This window comes from Polypterus senegalus, chromosome 12 (genome assembly GCF_016835505.1).
Source record: "Polypterus senegalus isolate Bchr_013 chromosome 12, ASM1683550v1, whole genome shotgun sequence".
Classification (NCBI taxonomy): domain Eukaryota; kingdom Metazoa; phylum Chordata; class Cladistia; order Polypteriformes; family Polypteridae; genus Polypterus; species Polypterus senegalus.
Window position 1 is genome coordinate 148,973,409 of NC_053165.1, and position 17,199 is coordinate 148,990,607.

The 17,199-nt window shown below is 42.3% G+C and overlaps 1 protein-coding gene across 3 annotated transcripts in view; it reads left to right on the forward strand.

The window, feature by feature from the left end:
* Nucleotides 1-17,199, forward strand: part of LOC120539927 (WD repeat-containing protein 72-like) — a 169,266-nt gene that overhangs the window by 59,709 nt on the left and 92,358 nt on the right. The gene's annotated exons all lie outside the window — the stretch shown is intronic.

Here is a 17,199-nt window from a genome sequence, read left to right on the forward strand (position 1 = left end):
TGTCCCCACAATTCCTTCATTCATTTTACAAACCTGCTGATTCCATCAAGACATGAAAGGACCGAGGATATCCCAGCAGCACTTGGTGCAAGGCAGGAAACAAACTAGTACATCATCTATATACCGTATTTACTCATGTAGCAGGCGCCCTCTTGTTAGATGCGGACCCTAATTTTTACAAAGAAAATCGCAAAAATCGTTTTGCCCCATGTACAATGCACGTTGTGATTGTATAGGAAGCATTTAGCGAGAGCGAGAGCGTGAGCAAGTGAGTGAGCCCAAGCAGAAGAAGTAAATATTACAGAATTACATTTAATCATGTATGACGCGCACCTGATTTTCTAATACTAATTTTCAGGAAAATATGTGCGCGTGGTACATGCGTAAATATGGTATATAAAAATCAACATCTGTCTGTCTGTCTGTCTGTCCGCTTTTCACAAGAGATTTACTTAACAGATTTAGATTGGGTTTTTTTTTCTATAATTTGCTTGAACATTCCGGTTGATTTAGTGACTTCTCTCATTGCACTATGTATAGTAGTTTGCTTGCTGTGCCGATTTATTTGCGCGAAACCGAGAGACACGCAGCTGGCCGAGGTGAGGGAGTCGGGGTCCTCATCAAACATGCGCCAGCCTCGGGGCGTTTGCTTACTTGAACGATACATTCACGCTAATCCGAGACAGGGGCTGCAGGCTGAGTGGAGGAGGAAGCGTGGCGTCAGGAGTGGGGAGCTGGGTGTTTCTCTCCTCACTGTTCTCTTTGAGTGCTGCGGGGCGAAGCTGCAGGGGACTGCTAATCATCTACATGCCTAAAATGCTAAGGGTGGTGTCCATCTATCCCGAGATTATTCTCCAAAGACTCGGGCTAGAACCTTGATTTTGGTCTAAATTGAAAATGCACAAATGAAGCCACCTCTGCAGAGTTATCAGGGCGGCAGAATGGAATCAAACGGCTGCAACATCTGCTGAGTATAAAGCACATTTGCTCCTATTCCAGAATTCTGGCAATATCTCTTGCTGCAATATGATTCTCTTGATGATTAATCCTGTTGAATTGATGGTTTATTGATCAAATAAAGAAAAAAAAAACAGAATTAATTTCAGGCGAAATACTAATACAGTAGAAAATCGATTATTGGAAGTAATATGGACTGAAGCTGACTTGGATAAAGGAAAACTCAGTGTGGGCACCGGGGGCGCTCGAGCTCCCAAACCATCCAACACAAGTAGGCTCCGACACAAGTATAAAAGGCAAAGAGTCTTTTATTGTGGGAAAGTCTTTCCCAAGCATTTCCCACCATAGCTACAAGTACAAGTATGCACAAGCACAATACAGCACCACTCTTTTCTTCCTTCTCTCTCTGTTACTGGTCACTGCCTCCTCCACTCCTCCATGCAATCATCGTCCACCTTCCACCCGACTCTGGCTCATTGATGTGAGGTGGGTAGCTCCTTTTATCCAATCCCCAGGAGTGCTTCCGATGATATGACATTGCAGCTCTCAATGAACAAAAATTATGAGATAACCCTTATCTCGTACGTATCCCTTATGTACTACGTTCGTGATATTTTCACATTGTGACAGATTAAGTGCTCGCTCGCACCCTTGTACCCTCAGACTACACATCAGACACCAGGTAAAAGTCCAATAATGATATTTATTACAATAATAATGTGCACAAAGCACCCTCCACTCCCAAATACTCCAATAACAATAAACAATCACAAATAACAAATCCTCCAACCTCCCAGACGCTTAGCCACCCTGCCTCCCAACTCAGCTCGTCTGTCTGGGATCTCCCAGAGTCCTTTATACTCCTTGACCCGGAAGTGTTTGTCCCTCAGTCCATGTGACTTTCCATCACTTCCGGGTCAGGTAAAAACTTCTCTTTTTCTTCATCCCGGAAGCACGTCATTTCTTCTGTCCATGTGAGTGGGACGTACTTCCGGAGTGTAGGGAAAATAGTCCCTGGGCCTCCCTGCAGCGACTCCTGGCGGCCCCCATGGTATCCAGTAGGGCTGTGCACTTAAAGACCACTGTCCGTAATTCCCTGCTGGCATTTGGGGCACCTCTACGCTGCAAGGAGGGTTCCATCTGGCGGCCTGGAGGTATTGGCCGGGGTACATGGCCGGCCATATCTTACAACATATATATAGGATATGTACAAAATAAGGGCTATCCCATAATTTTTGTTCATTGTGCGGTTCAGAGCTTGTGCAAACAACACTGCTGCAGGGGTAAGGAAGTTATTAACGTCAAAGACTACTTTGGTGTTCTGTCTCAATGAGAGTCCACCAAGTCAAGTGCTGCCATTGCTTTCTCTCTGTGGTTACACTTCTGCAAAGTGCAAGTAGTCTGCATTTCTAAGCATGTGATGTTTTACATTTCTCTCAACTGTCCCTCTTAATCCCTCCTGAAACAGGTTTATTTTCCACGTTATATTATTCTTAGTACTAAACAACATTAAAATGAACAAAAGAAATCGAGCGATGAATGAAGTTAGTGCTGCTTGCTTGGGCTTGGAGTGCACAAATTACCTCCCATCAATTTCAGACTTATCTATTAAAACTCAGCAACAACAAAAAAAATAATTAATTGACGTTAAATCAAATGCAATGCGTTCCATAATTTTTTTTTTCTGTTCAATTCAAAATGACTATTAAAATTTGAGCAATTTTTTTAGGGCACCATTTTAAGCCTAATTATCAGCGTGCATATAATTTTCTCTACTGTAAGTCATTGACTTTTCTTTTACTTTTTATAATACAAAACACCACATGTGATTGGGCCATATTTTTTTAAATAAATGAATATGTAAAGAATTGTTTCTCTTGGGTGGCACGGTGGCGCAGTGGGTAGCGCTGATGCCCCGCAGTAAGGAGACTTGGGTTCAATTCTCGGGTCCTCCCTGCGTGGAGTTTGCATGTCCTCCCTGTGTCTGCGTGGGCTTCCTCCCACAGTCCAAAGACATGCAGGTTAGGTGCATTGACGATCCTAAATTGTCCCGAGTGTGTGCTTGGTGTGTGGGTGTGTGTGCCCTGCCCGGAGTTTGTTCCTGTCTTATGCCCTGTGCTGCCTGGCTTGGCTCCAGCAGGCTCCCGTGACCCTGTAGTTAGGATATAGCAGGTTGGATAATGGATGGATGGATTGTTTCTCTTTTGTTTAGCGGGGCGACACGCCAGCAGAGTCAAGTTAGGCATTTTCAGAATTTTTTGACAGGCCGAGCCCAAAAGGTTTGCCATCCCTGTACCCGACTAAACACGCAATCACTTTACACTCAACAAATGCAATAAAATGAATGCCAAGGAAGAGACATCCTTAAACATCACCTTACAGAAGCCTTTCGAGCAGGGGAGAAAACCTGTCAGGTGTGGCTGGACCACAGCCTGAAAAACGCAGTAATGGACGCCGTATATGTGCAAAGTGAGGGGAATGGTGGCTGCTGTCATAAAAGAAAATGTAGGAATTATTTCCATAGCTTTGGAGGCAAGCATTCGAGTCTCAAGGCGTGCAGATGCGCCGCTGACATCGCATTAAACTGAACATTCCTTTTCAGTGCTATAAATAAAAACATTAGTTTCTTATATTTAATAATTAACAAGTGGAAAATTTACAGCTTCTCCATCTTCAAATTATACCATAAATTCTTTCCTCCTCGAGCGTGCTATCTGTTTCTTTATAATTGATGATTGCTAATATTGGGAGTAAATTCATTTGCCGAGCACTTATTTGATTAGTGCTCTACATGGTTAGCTACCTAGGATTTCATTTTTTTTTTTTGACTTTGAAGAAAAATTATGGTGGACTTTGTGTTATATGAACTGCGCTTAATTTTGAAGGAGTATGGAATGGTTGTGGACAATGTGGGCCATAAAACAGCAAATGAAGTCATCTGGTTAGGGAGTGAAGATGAACTGCTGAAGTCTTCTCAATCTGAGTTTATCTTTATTGTTTTAATAATAATAATAATAATAATTCTTTGCATTTATATATTGCTTTTCTCACTACTCAAAGCGCTCAGCGATTGCAGGTTAAGGGTCTTGCTCAAGGTCCCAACAGAGCAGAGTCCCTATTGGCATTTACGAGATTCGAACCGGCAACCTTCCGATTGCCAGTGCAGATCCCTAGCCTCAGAGCCACCACTCCTCCATACTAATTGTTATTTGCTTTGTGCTCTCTTACATAAATACACCCCATTATACACATTCAGGTCAGGTCAAGTTAGGTTGGGGAGCAGGCACTGGTACAGCTGCACCCACTACATGACGAAACAGCTCGGGATCCTGGTTGGAAACCCCTTCAGGCATACACGCGGTCCAGTCCCACCATCCGGAAATGACCATAAATCTGCCGCAGCCAGGTGCGTGTCCCCTTGGCCTGGTCCAGACGCTTGGGTCCTCAGCAAGGAGGGTCCTATAAGCAGGATCATCCTCGGGTAATGTAGTGCCGTAACTCACGCTCCCTCACAATGCAGGTCATGTGCCTCATTTGGGACTCTGTGAGCAACACAAAATCAAACCAGCGGTACAAAAGGATTCACCGAAGAGACACAGCACTGATGGAGTCCAGTGTTCATCTCAGGTCACTCGATAGCATCCATGTCTCACAAACAGGGGGCACCAGGACTCAAAAGACTTGGAACTTCGTCCTTTGTAGAGATAGCAGGTGCGCCACACACGCCTTTCCAGCGACCTCGTGATATACACATTGCGTTTGTCATTTTTAAAATGAAAAATGAATGTTTAAACTGTTGCTTCATCAGAAAAAACATGACCACCACACAGGGACGTTCTTAGGCATACGCAAACTACGCATCCGCATCAGGGCCCCGACTTGCAATTTTTTTTTTTTTGTTGGCCTGTGGGCCTGGGGCCCCTGTCATGCCCCTGGCACTGCAGCCGTCTGTGCCAGTCCCTCACGTTGTGTGTCACGATACCCTCCTCACCCTAAATTTTATCGTTCTGAGTTGAATTCGGAGGGGAATGGTAGGAGCAGAGGGCAGCAGGCAGGGAATCGGGGGAATGGCCATGGGACTGGGAATGTATAAATAGCAATCGCTCTGTCTGGATAAACCATTGCACAGCGTGGATCGGTTACTGGTCACTAAGACCTATTCTGGACATTTTATTAGAACACCTTCCTGAGCTCCACAGGGGGCAACGCCCTCCCGGACTGAAATCTGGGGCATGCATATCCGGGGCCTGCACATTTCTGAACCGCGTAGGGCCCCCAAAATGCTAAGAATGGCCCTGCACCACATATCCACCTGTGCCCAGTCTGAGCAAAGCCAGACAGATGTATTGATCATACGTGAGGTTTAGAAGTAGTGGCAGAATATATTTATTGTATACCACCTTTAGTTTAGTAGACATGTAAATAGTCAAGCGTCCATTCCCTTTAGAGTAGGAGCTCAGTGATGAGCAACCCGGCAGAGCTGCCAGTCCTCTCGATACCTCGGACCCCCTATATAATCCTCTCAATGTTATTTAACCGGCCTGTGCTCCAACTATAAAACCCACCAGTGAACAATTGTACAATTGCTTTTATTATTTGTCTACTTTTTTAAAAGTAGAGGATATAACGTTGTAAAGGTTTTCAGTCAAATCCTCCCTCCGTATTTTTGTCTGTTTTGCCTAGTGTGTCAATTGCACAACATTGGAGCTCCTTGGCACGCTGTTCAATTTTGAAAGGTGAACTGCACACATTTTGAATATTGTTGAACCAGTCCTGCCCTCAGGAGAGCCATAAAATGCTGTCCCGCACTCTGATTTAAAAGATACATAAACATCTGCGCAAGATCTCTGTGTTTGTAAAATGCCTCGACATGGGACTCACAACAGAAATTACCGCATATACTCGCATTTAAGTTCTCCTGTGTATAAGTCGGGGCTTGATTTTACCGTATAATTTCCGGTATTTTATAATGTTGGTTGTATAAGTCGAATGCAGAAAACTCACACTATTGGTCCAAGAGATTACGATATGCTAACACCCACCTGAGAGAGTAGCTAATGAGCACACAGACTTTTATTTCTATGTATTGTGCCTACGTGACCACACGTGACCAGTTTTTCACTGCTAATTACCTCCTTTTCCCTTCATTTTAATAGCCCTGTTTTTAAGGATTCAGTCCTCTGAGTTGATTCAGTTCTTCATTTAATTGCAGCCAAACAGAAATGTCACGTGAAACGAGCCGACAGATGAGGAGCTAAACTGAAATGTCAAACTCCAGCCAATTTCACTCCAACCAGTTTCTTAATGAGAAGCTGATTCTTGCTGTTAATTAAAGCCGTTATTTAATATCAGGACTTGTTGCTGCTCTCATACTACCACAGCAGACCTTTGATTTTCTGTTTTTTTTTTTTTTTAAGACCACCATCAAGGTGTTTTGGAGACCTGAACAGACCGACATGACCAAGAACTCCACCTTTCTTTCTTTTCAGGTGAGCTGGTCATGTGGCGGCTTGTTTTGTGTCTCATTATTGTTTGGCCGCTCGTTAAGGAAAGAGAAATAACTAAGGGATCTGAGTCCCATCAATTAAAACTAAACTTAAACAGGTTAATCAGCAGCAAAAACTGGTCAGTAATTAAGAAGATGGTTAGAATGAAAACCTGCAGCCACAGCGGCCCACCAGAACTGGAACTGGACACCCCTATAATAGAGGAATATGAACTGATAGCATCGAAGAGAGAGAACAAGAGATTCGACACCAGAAAGTCAGCACAGGAGGACAAAACCAATACATATGTGTGAATGTCCCAAGAACATCACAGAGGCAGTAAGTGACAGAGGGGGATATGGGCTAAGCCCACTAAATGCCATTTTACGAGGTGTAAAATAGAACCTATGTACAAAAATTCTTTCTCCTAAAATAGCAAACGTTTAGAATCCAGAATCTTGGACAACAGGTGTGATGTAACAGCAACAGGGTTGTTGATCTTAAAAGGTAATCAAAATGGTGGCAACCAGAAGAAACAAAATGGCGTCAAAATAAGATGATTATCTTAACCACAAGATAAGCTTTAAATTTAAACTCTTAACCACAAGATAAGCTTTAAATTTAAACTCTCAAAATCAAAACGAGAATCAAAACTAATAATCTTCACAGCAAAACTAGCGTCTATCTATCAGACTTGTGCATCCCTCAAGTGACGAGGACAATCTCAAACGAGTGCCTTGCAGTGTATTCTAACAAACCTTGACAAGGAAACGGCAAATACAAGATGCTCTAAAATAGCAGTGCCCACAAAATGGTGTTATAGCAAAACATTTTATGCTTCTAAAATGAGCCAGATACACCATTTCTGACCAAATATTTGAAATTGTTGCATATGAAAACCCCAGATTGCATATGTAGATTGCCAGGAATCTAATTAGAAAAGACTTCATAAATTTATAAAAATTAAAGATTAGTACAGTCAGCGTCAGTGGAGTTCCTAAATGCAAAAGTCTCAAAATATTTCAAAAATGCTGACCTGAGGGGGAAAACTGATAAACCCCGGCAAATCAAAAAAAGGTAAACGTTCAATCTTCTTATTACCAACAAAAATACTCTATGAAAAAATAAGTTCCAAGGAGCACAGGATTCTAAAGGAGTTGCCTAAACCAACATAGTAAACATTGTCCCAATACACCAATCCAAGGAATAGTGGGAAAAAAACAGCACAGAGATCAAAAGCACAGAAAAATCAGTGCCTTCAATGAACCGCAAGGGACTCTGAGTTTTCTTCAGCCTTTGTAGGGCTGAGTGCAGTCCCATTGCTTGGGGGACCACCCACAAAACACTTGGCACATAAAAAAGATACATAGCAACTAAGCGCTAAAATAAAAATGAACAAAACAGATATCAGTGAGAGGTCTTTGAAACCCTGGCTGGAACGTAAAAGTGAGGGCCACACACAGAACTCTCCTCTTAGTCTCACCTCCCTCCAGATGAGTTCTTGCCCCTTCTCGTCTGCCAAGTCTATACAGCTTTACACCCCAGAGCTTAAACCTGCCCGACGACTTCCAAGTCCACTAATGTGCCCCCCAAAGCTCTTGGGCAGTTCCTCTTTTTCCCAGTCTTTAGCTTCACCCCTCCTTCACCCTAAGGGCATCCCACAACATCCTGTGCCCATTTCTTTGCCCTCGATTAATCACATCTGGGGCACCTTTAATAAGTTCATGCCCCTACAGCCCTGTACCCTTCTGGCAGAACTCTGTATCTTTATTCTAATGCGGCCTCACCTGCGCCAGTGTGCGACACTACCTGGCACCCCTTTCTACTCTACACTTGAAGAACGCCATGGACGGACGTTGTCTCCATTAAAGGTTGTGGTTATTGTTGATCTAATGGCGATCCAAACTCTCCAGTTCTGTGACCGCATAGCCCTTCAATGTGACGCATTGCGAAAAAGACCGACGGCCTTCAGCACCGTGGCATTGGACACGGCGGGTGGTGGGGTGTCCCCTTTAATGGTTCCTAGTCTAATGCTACTCTCTAAAGCAGAATTTATGACAATAAAAATGATGTGGCTTATGACTGCCATAAGGGTTTTTAAACTCGCTGTACAACCATAAAAGAACATTAACATTTACCTTTGCTAATTTATTTTTTTTTAATGATTGAAACAAAGTCGGGCGGCGGTGGCTTTATTCTTCTAATACTAATAAGTGGAACGGTAACAGATCTCAGTTTTGAACGTCTACGTCGTGAAAGCATTACGGACGGCCCGTTTTACAGAATTAATGGCAGAAATACACAAAAGAATGCATTTCAATGGCTGATATTGGAAGCTCTATTGTTGTTTGTCAATATCTGTGAAGAAAATCACATTAGTGCCCTCCTTGGCTGCGGACCATTGTGGACCAGCGTATTTATTGCTCACGACTACAGTGACATGAGGACTGTGGAGCGCTGTCTACTTGCTGATATGATTAATGTCTATCCAAATAAGTATTCTAAGCACCGAGCCAAGATTTGTATGCAGCTATATATTTTTCTTGTGTTAGAAACTTGAACCTCAAAAGAGTAATTTGATATAGTAATAAAATGAAATGCAAGTGGAGCTGTGTGACATATTCATATGATTTTTTTGTAAAAAAATTAAATAATAATAATAATAAAGAAACCTTGTACAGGACAATACAGTTCAAATACTGCATTAGCTGGTGTGTCTAATCAATAAAAATGTCAGCCCTAAATGTTACACAAGGTCGCTGCTAGCCTAAGTGAGGTGTATGAAAAAATAAATTTGCCTTCTCTTCTGATCATCAGTTTTACTGTTTGACAGAAATCCGAGGTCAGTATGTTGCAGCATTTCGTTAAAATTTATTCTTGGTGTCAATATGGTTTGGCTTCCTTTTTTGCTTTCATTAAATATTTTTTTTTTTCCCTGTTTTAATCTTGGCCATGTGTTAGGCACGTTCAGAAGGGATGGCCTTCCTGTCTCTGACGTTATGTTCATCATCTTCATCAGCAGGATGACAGACACTCTTTAAAGGTTTAATTCCCAGTTTTGGTGCTTTAATTGTTTTCTTAATAATGTTTGTTTGGTAAGATTCTTCTGATTTTTGGAGTCACATATCCATCTCGCAGACTTGGCCTTCTGTGGTTTAAATGCTGCTGCTGCTCATTGTCTTTGTGGGGTTTGCATGTTCTCCCTGTGTTTCCTCAGGGTCAGGGATTGACATGGCTATTAGGGTATTTGGGCAATGCCCAGTGGGCCGCGGACTCTGGTCTGGCCATGGGCCGGCCGTTTCATGAAATAAATTTAATATACTGGTTACTGTTTGACATTAAAATTAATTTTCTAAACTACTAAACATTATCTGTCCGGTACTGTGATTTATATCATCCGATATAATACACTGTATTACATCATCAAGTTGTTTTAGTTGTCAGTACACAACATCCATCCATCCATTATCCAACCCGCTATATCCTAACTACAGGGTCACGGGGGTCTGCTGGAGCCAATTCCAGCCAACACAGGGTGCAAGGCAGGAAACAAACCCAGGGCAGGGTGCCAGCCCACCGCAGGGTGTACACACACACACCAAGCACAATTTAGGATGGCAATGCACCTAACCCGCATGTCCTTGGACTGTGGGAGGAAACCCACACAGACACGGGGGAGAACATGCAAACTCCACGCAGGAAGGGCCCGGGAAGTGAACCCGTGGTCTCCTAACTGCAAGGCAGCAGCGCTACCCACTACGCCACTGCGCCGCCCGCCGTACACAACATTGCAGTGAAAGAACTGTCTTTTGCCAATTTCTGTTTCAATTTCGGTTAGCATATACGTTATTATCTCATATCTAGTATTTATATTCTTTGATTCTAATAATTAGTTTAGAGTTTGTATTATGTGTTTTATTGTTCTCTGGTTGTCAGCGTGAGTGATAATTAGTGGTTTTCAGCTGCGATTATTAGTACGATGAAATAAAGTTGTAAAGCACAGGATAGGAATTTTTCATATTAGGACAGAACATTTATAGTTTATCGTTAAGCTAATGGAACATTTCAATCATGTGAGGTTTTCATTATAACCTCGGTTATAATTTAGTCCATTGTAAATGAGCAGCTACTAGCCTACTAGGGTACTGGCACTTGGACATGACATTGACATTTGACGTGTACTCTAATAACTGGTAAGCCATGTCACTAAATTTTTATTTTTCATTAAATTTCATTTCTAATTTTAAGTTGTGTCTAAACAACAGTGTACAGATTAAGTTTAGCGACAGTTTAGATAGAGTTCATGTCATAGGCTCATAGCAAGTAGCGAGCTGCGTACTCATCACAAATTTTAATAAAATTACAATGAATAATAGGCTGAGAGGGTCGACCTCGTCACCTCACTCTCTGAAGGATGACCGGGCCGGTTTTGAGACCCAGTCAGCTCCTGCTCAGGGTACTCTGGATTTCCCATAAAGCTCTGAGCAGTGCAGCAATTCTATTAACAACAATATGAAGAAAGAAGGGCGGCACGGTGGCGCAGTGGTAGCGCTGGTGCCTCGCAGTTAGGAGACCTGGGTTCGCCTCCCGGGTCCTCCCTGTGTGGAGTTTGCGTGTTCTCCCCGTGTCTACGTGGGTTTCCTCCCACAGTCCAAAGACATGCAGGTTAGGTGGATTGGCGATTCTAAATTATCCATAGTATGTGCTTGGTGTGTGTGTGTGTGTTTGTGTGTGTCCTGCGGTGGGCTGGCACCCTGCCCGGGATTAGTTCCTGCCTTGTGCCCAGTGTTGGCTGGGATTGGCTCCAGCAGACCCCCGTGACCCTGTAGTTGGGATATAGCAGGTTGGATAATGGATGGATGGATGAAGAAACAAATAAACAGGCAGTCTTATTAGAAAGCATGGTGGTGTACTGAAATTACCAACTGTTTGAAATCTTAGTTTTTAATTTCTAGGAAAAGAATCAGAGGGGAAAAAGAAGAAGTCCATCTCATCATACAGGGTGAGAAACAAAAATAACTAGATTGGTAAAAAATCAAATATTTCTTGCTGAATTACAGCATTCTAAACCTTGTCACCTTCTCTATACTCTCCCTCCCGATCTCTACACCGCTCCGTACGTCTCTTCCATTGATTGAAACAGTGCTGGGAGTCTTCTTGCTTGAGGCTCTTCAACAGGCTTGCCGTTTCTGTCTTCACTTCATCCATTGAAGAAAAAATGTGTTCACTTCAGGTCACTTTTGATTTTCAGGGAGCTAAATCAGGCGAATAGGGAGGATGATTGAGGACAGGAATGTTTTTGTCAGTCAAAAAGTGCTTTACGGAAAAACAAATACGATCATTTTGAACAATCTGATTCGCCATTTTGATGTTTCATCTGTCTGAGACGAGCGTGAGCGACCTGGGCGTTGAACATCTTCCACATTTTCTTGTCCTTCCTTGAAACATTTGTGCCACTGAAAAACGTGTGTGCGAGACAAACTGTTACCACCGTACACTGTTTTTATCATTTCATAAGTTTCTGTGGCCATTTTGTTTAATTTTGCTTGAAATTTGGTGCTGATTTGCTGTTTGATTTTTTCTCCCGACATTATCGTGGCAACTCGTGTAGCGATTGTTGTGTAAATACTGACTGGGCTATTCACAGGATATACCTAGCCAGTCGGCGGTTTGAGACGGCGTGTAGGAGGGGATATAGATCTATGATTCACGTTGGGCCGACCCCCAGGCGGTTTTCCAGGAAAGCCCCAAGCCCAGTCCGGTTATTTTTGTGTCTCACCTCATACAGGGTGGCGCAGGGAAATGGGAACTTTTCAATTGACGTTCAATGCACGAATAAAACACTCCTTTTAAATATGAAATGTATTGTACGTGATATGCAATTAATGATGGTAATCAATAATCATTTTATGTTTCGAAGAAAACATCATGAAGGTGTTGTCCATTTCTCTGCACACATTCTGACAGCCCGGCTGCAATTGCTCGACGTAACATGTCAAGAGGAGTGCCGGAAATTTCCTTTTCAATCCTCCATTTTATTTCTCCTTTAGTTTGTAGTGTGTATTCTTTGCACGCTTCGTCGCCCCAACTGTAACGATGATGCATGTTGTTGAACGGATCAGTGAAGGCTCCTCACAATGGCAGCTCGAACTGCCCTCAATATTCTCTGGTGTGCGGGCCATTCGAACACCACCTGGGGACTTCTTTTTTATAAGGCTGAACCAATTTCTTCGAAAATTACACAGCCATGTTGTAATCGCATGAGCAAACGGGACCCGATCACTAAGTCCTAACTGGGAAGGATGCCGAAATTCCCTTTGCGCAGCAGTCACACCATCACCATTCTCATAAAAGGCTTTCCCAGCGAGTGCCCGTTGTACACCACTCCACTGCTCCATTATAAGTAATGGCAAGGGGTTCTAAACAAAGTCGCATTGGTCCCAAACAACTGTTGGGTCGCCAACACCTAGTTCCAAAATTTCCTGTTTCCCTGTGCTACTTTGTAGTACGTTAAGCAGAGGTGCGTAATCTGGGGTGAGGAGGGGAAGCCACTCAAAAGACCAAGAAGGCCTCAGGAGGTACAAACTTTCTGAACCATTAGAACAATCTGGATGAGAGCCGGCCATTCAGACCACCAAAGCTCACCAGACCTGTCCACTTACTTCTATTAAATTAACATCAAGTCGAGTTCTGAAGGTCCCTAAAATCCTACTCTCTATCACACTACTTGGTCTTTAATTCCATGTGTCTGTGGTTCTTGAAAAACGTCCTAATGTTTGTGTGAAATTTCCCCTTCACAAGTTTCCAACTGTGTCCCCGTGTTCTTGATGAACTCATTTTAAAGTCTCAGTCTCGATCCACTGGACTGATTCCCTTCATAATATTAAACACTTCAGTCAGGTCTTAATCTTCTTTTGCTTAAACTGTAAAGGCTCAGCTCTTTTATTCTTTCCTCATAACTCATCCCCTGTAGTCCTGAATCAGCCTCGTCGCTCTTCTTTGGACCTTCTCTAGTGCTGTTATGTCCTTTTTGTAGCCTGGAGACCAAAACTGCACACAGGACTCCAGCTGAGGCCTCACCAGTGTGCTATAAAGGTTGAGCAGAACCTCCTGTCACTTGTACTCCACACATCAAGGCGCTATATAACCTGATATTCTATTTGCCTCCTTATTGGCTTCTGAACACTGGCTGGTATTGATAGCGTAGAGTCCACTATGACTCCTAAATCCTTCTCATAAGGGGCGCTTTCGATTTTCTGACCTCCCATTGTGTATTCCTAAAGAAGGCAACCAAAATGTGAACTAGCCTATGAAGAGCCTTCTTTAGAAATACAATGTTCACATTTGATAGACTTTGATCTGATGGCATTTTTTGGTTTAAGAAATATTCCATCCAAATAAGATATTTTTTATGTGTTACTTACTCCATGCACTTTATACCAATGGCAAAGAAAAAAAAAATGGAATCTCATGTTTTTATGCAGAATGGAGACAAAAACACTGACAAGGTGAGTCAAAATTATGTTGACATTTGAGACAATTTATTCACAAAACATACATCATATGTGCAAGATGATTTCCAGGAATGTCTCAACCTGTTTGCCATCTTGTTCAACACATGTACCCATATGTGGCACATGAATTGTCCACAAAAATGGTATCTAAGTATATATATATATATATATATAGCAGTACCATTAGTGTTAACATAATTTTGACTCACCCTGTATAACATAACAGAAGCCAAAAGTGACAGCAAATGATGTGAAAAACATCCAGGGAGAAAAAGAAGTCTCCTGTTATTTGTGTCACATAACCCACAAATCAGTCATCCAGCCGCATGCTCAAAACACGGAAAACTGATTTTGCTAAAATATTGTTTAATTAGTCACTTCTGGAATAATCCATGCACATCATTAAACAAGGTGGCACAGTGGTAGTGCTGCTGCCCTCACAGTAAGGAGACCTGGGTTTGCGTCCTCCCTGTATGGAGTTTGCATCTTCTCCCTGTGCCTGTGTGGGTTTTCTCCAGGTGCTCTGGATTTCCCCCCAACAGTCCAAAGACACACCTTGCTGATGTTAAATTGACGCTGGTGTGTGTGTGTGTGTTGGTCTTTGCTCTCCGATGGACGGGTGCCCCGCCCCCAGGGTCTGTTCCTGCCTTGCGCCCTACGCTAGCTGGGATAGACTCCAACACCCACCAACCCTGTTCAAGACAAACCAGTTTATAAAATGACTGATGACATCGTAAACACAAAACTTAGGCCTCATGTGTAGTCACTTTTTGATATGAACACCCGCCTCTCCTCCTCATTCATTGGTCAAGAGTCCTGTCTATCTAGAGTCACCACTACAAAGTATATGGGGTAAGTAACACATAAAAAATATCTGTTTGGGATTAGAATTCTGTTGTTGTCCATTTCTTGGCTCTGGTAAATTTGTAACAATTAATGTTTTTGTCCTATTTTTTTAATTGAATCAATTTGTTCTTTTGTTTTGTAGTTTATTTTTTGAAAACGGTGCTGTTTTGGTTATTTTTATTTAGAGCAAATCCTCTAGTTTATATACACATATATATATATATATATATATATATTTATATATATATATATATATATATATATATATATATATAAAATCCAACGTCTGCCTGTCTGTCTGTCTTTCTTGTCTGTCCGCTTCTCACGAGAGAACTACTTAACAGATTTGCATCGGGTTTTTTTCTAGAATTTGCTTGAACATTCCGGTTGATTTTGCGACTTCTCTCATTGCTTTGAGTGTCATAGTTCGCTTTTGGTACCAATTTATTTGCGAGAACCCAAGAGAGACACAGCGGGCCGAGGGAAGGGGGGCGGGAACCTCCTCACTCACGAGGTAGCCTCACCCTGTGTACCTGACCTCCATTTAGCTAGCGAACGAAAGAACTACGTAACGGATTTAGATCTTTTTTTGTATAATTTGCTTGAACATTCCAGTTGATTTTGCGACTTCTGTCATCGCGCTAAGTATCATAGTTCGGTTGCAGGAGCGATTTACTCTTTCCTCATTCTTGCGCCAGCCTTCGTTTGAGTCGCTGTACCTCTTGCCACTTGTTGGAGCGTACCTTGCCTCCACTCAGCTAGTGATACCTGTTTGTTCAACAGACATTATCATCTAGAGATCGTTAAGGAGCAACGTTTGACTTTTTTGAGAGACAGAGCTGCGTGTGTTTTATATGGTACCAGCTAATTGCCAGAGATATCACGGCCACGTGTTCTTCTCCCCATGTGGGGGACGCTCTCCCGTCAGAGCTGAACACGATCAGATATTGTGCCAATGTTTGACGTTGGAGCGTACCTACCTTCCGCTTGGCCAAAATGACGTTTATTTAAAAAAATTTTTAACTGATTTTTAAAGTGTGTCTTGTTTCACTACTACATGGGCAGAGCCATGGGGGACAGCTAGTTTAAAATATTTAATTGTTCAAATTTTGTTTATTTGAATTAATCATTAACAAATGTATGTAAGTGACCGTTTGAGTTTGGGAGGCTTCTTTCTCAGTTTCACCTTCCCATAACAGACTAGTGTGTTGCTTAAATCACTAAAACTCCACACAGTCACTGCCAGTTCGTCTTGACTCTCCTTTGAAATATCTCTTTAAAGACGAGGATACTTGTCCGCTCCTCACTTCATTCTCAAGTCCACTTGTTCAGAATTAATCTTAACCTTGACATAACAGCTGTTATGTTTGACTAACACTAGCAGGGAAAATCTTATGGATAAACCTACAAGGGTTTGCTTAGCCTGCGATGTTAAAGCCAGAGTCCCCCCTCCACGGCTTATTGTTAAATTCCTTTTTGTGTCTTTTTTGACAATCGTTAATGATAATATTGTTATTTATTTTTATTATTTATCTAGCTGCAGTGTTATTTTGTTTCCTGATCATTCAGTTTCTTTGTTTTCCTATTTTTTGCATTTTGTGGGTGAGGTGGAGCCGCCTCAACGTATGGGCCAGGGACCCCGGGAACATAGGGGCCCACGATGTTTCTTAGGCCTTTTTATGTTTTTATCTTGTTATCAAAACAGGGGTCCCAGCGCACTACTTTGCCCAGGGTGGCCTATGATGTTGTTAAGATGGCCCTGGGTGAGAGGCGGGGTCACCAGTAGCTCACTGCAGCCTCTCAAGGCATGCTGGGAGATTGAGTTCCTAGTGGTTCATTGATTATACTTTGGAGGAGGAGAGTTAAGCGGATATTCTTTGATTGGATTCCTGGTTTGGTGATGTTTATTTTCTTACTTCTCGATTACTGTTTACAGATTTAGGATTGGACTTGCCTTCTAGGCAACTCGTTTTGGTCCCGTTTTTTTTTTTTTTTTGAACCTTGTTCTATTGTCTTGTTAATAAACATTTTTTTATCTGTAAATATTCTTGGAGGGCTATTATCTGCTCAAACCAAAGGTTTTTCAACAGCTTTTTACTTTCTCTTAAGAGACACCAAACTGTTGCAATGTTTAAGTGTATTAAAACAATTTGAACCCAAAAAGTCACTTGATCAGTTTGAGGCTGAAACCAGCCTGTCGAGTAGTTGCTCAGGCTGCTGGGCAGACTAAGGTAGGATGTTAATCTGTTTTCGGCTACATTTTGGAAGTTCCATACGTTTGCAGATTCTGCGTCATATAAGCACCTACTAGGCCTCTCCAAGCACTTTTTACCAAAATGATCACGGAATATCCCTGGGTGGAAAAAAAAAAATAAATAAATCAAAACACACTTATT